Here is a 2,641-nt window from a genome sequence, read left to right on the forward strand (position 1 = left end):
ACTGAAACTTCTCTATCTGTAGGAGCCATGATGAATCCACCAGCACTTTAAGATGAACTGTCATCTGAACTGCTGCAGCACATCAGTACATCTGTGATAAGAACATGTGTATAGCACATACAGGGGATGTAGCTCAGTGGTAAAGTCATGCTTCAGCATGTTTGAGGCCCTGGTTTCAATCCCCGGCATCTCCAACATCTTTCGTTGAAAGATAAGAAGTCTGTCGGAGGAACCTTGTACAGGTTCAAATCGTGCTGACAACAGAAAGGAAGGAAAACAGTTGTCCACTAACTAAGACTTGGACAACATAGTACACACAGTCTCTCCTAGACTTAACAAGCTGTTCTTGACCGATGGAAGTTTCACAAAAGCAAGAGAGTTTAACTAGCTCTACGCCGTGTGGATGAATAAATAGTATCTCCCTGTTTCTTGGATGAATGGTAATACGGTAATGGTAATCTTACAACAGGGTCTAAAGATTCAGTTGCAAGTCAAAGCCACATGTGAGCTCTCACAAGCATTTTTATAAAATAAGACTGTGATCACAATAAAATGCAAAGACGGATTTGAAGTTCTTCCACAATCCACATGACTTTGTATTGACAAGTGTAGAGGTGGATGATTTTTATTATTTTCATTTAAACTGCACTAGTTTGATAACGTGACTGTCGTTTGTCCATACAAATTATGTGGAGTGTGGAAGAACTTCAAATCAGTCTTTCTTTTTATTGTGATCACCAGTCTTATTTTCATAAAAATGCTTTGAGGAGCTCACATGTGTGTTATTTGACTTGCAAACTGAATCTTATAGACCCCATTGTAAGATTTACCATTACCATATACCGTTCAATCAAGAAACAGGGATGATACCATTTTTCGTCCACACGGCGTAGAGCTAGTTAAACTCTCTTGCTTTTTATGGAAACGTTCCATCGCTCGAAGAATAGCTTGTTAATTCTAGCGGAGAGAACCTGTGTGTAACTATGGTTGTCCAAGTCATTAAGTTAGTGGACAACGTTCACAATCGTTTTTCCTTCCATTCATTTGGCAGCAGGGATTTGAACCTGCACAAGGAAGACTTCGATAGACTTCTTACCTTCATTGTTTTCAACATAAAGATGTTGGAGTATGCCGGGATTGAACCCGGGCTCATACATGCAAGCATGCGCTCTACCAACTAGCTACATCCCCTGTATGTGCTATGAACATGGTACTTTCACAGCTGTAGTGACTGGCTGCACAGCAGTTCATATGACAGTTTATTTAAAGTGCTAGGTGGATTCATCATTGCTCCTACAGACCAGAGAGATTTCAGTAGATATCTTTTCAAGTCTTTAACAAGCTGCCACTGTGCCATACGTAGGATCTTAAATAAACGTCACACAAACCTTGCCAGAGAAAATCACAAAACTTTACAGGTGGATGATTGAGATCAACATGAAAGGCCAAGTTTGTAGATGGGCTGTAGTTTGACCATAGACTGTAAAAATAAGATGGATGTAGCCTCAAGTGACGTCGACACCCACAGGTTTCTTGAAGAGAGCAGTCTGACTCAGATGGAAACTGCTCCACCGTTGCCATCTTGGCAGTGTCTGACTCCACACTTAATTCCCAGCTTAATTTTCAAAAATGGTCAAACAGAAGGGGCATGTGTTGAAGCCGAGGACTTCAGTCAATACTGGTTTGTGGTCAAGAAAACCACAACACCACCTGTCACTCAAAGAACCACGCCCTCATTTCTCCATAACTTTGGTCTTAATAAAATGTTAAACAAGGTGTGTATATAAACAGGTGATATATTAATGGTAGTTGTGAAGGAAGAGATTCATCTCATAGAGACCAAAACTGTTTTGTTACCAAGTTCTATCTGCTAGAGGACTTCCTCAGTGAGGTTCAATAGTGGGACAGAATTGAGGACCTCATGACTGACCTGCGAAACATGCCTCAAAGCTTTAGTTGGGCCCATGGAATGGTTGGTGAAAACCCCCTGAACATGCAAAGCATCCACTTGTACCATTGTTAAACTCTGAACTACAACAGCAACACGAAAAAATACAGCCCTGTTTGGCAGGAATTCGAAACCTGCGCGGGGAGACCCCAATGGATTCTCTAGTGCCATCGCCTGTAACCACTCGGCACAACAACTGCACGTGGATTCTGTGTTTTTCGTGGACGCACCTGCATTATGGGCAACAGGTTACAACATCTTATCATATGAAAGATGTCGTCGAAAGAAAATCCAAGAGTTTGGAACTAAAGCAAGCAGCTGCGATGGCGGGAATCAACCCGGTGTCAACTGCTTGGAAGGCGAGCTATGCTCACCCACGTATACCACCACGCTTGTGAAAACAAGGGAATTTTCATGAATTGTTTCTGGTGTGTCAGCACTTTACATCATTGGAGGAATTTGACATTGTAATTGTTGAAGTAGCAAGTTTAAGCTGTACCGTGGTGCATCAAAAGCTACAGAGTGATTGAGTTTTAACACTGTTGAGTGTCACTTTTGTGTATATCAGGGCAGCTACGGAAAACCTTGAGTTCCATAAGCTCTGTCTGTGTGAGAGTTGATGATTTGTTAGTTATTCCATTTAACTGCCACATGTTTGATACGTGACTGTCGTTTTGTCAATTACAAAAGTCA

This window comes from Seriola dumerili, unplaced genomic scaffold, assembly GCF_002260705.1.
Source record: "Seriola dumerili isolate Sdu_G_001 unplaced genomic scaffold, Sdu_1.0 BDQW01000181.1, whole genome shotgun sequence".
Classification (NCBI taxonomy): domain Eukaryota; kingdom Metazoa; phylum Chordata; class Actinopteri; order Carangiformes; family Carangidae; genus Seriola; species Seriola dumerili.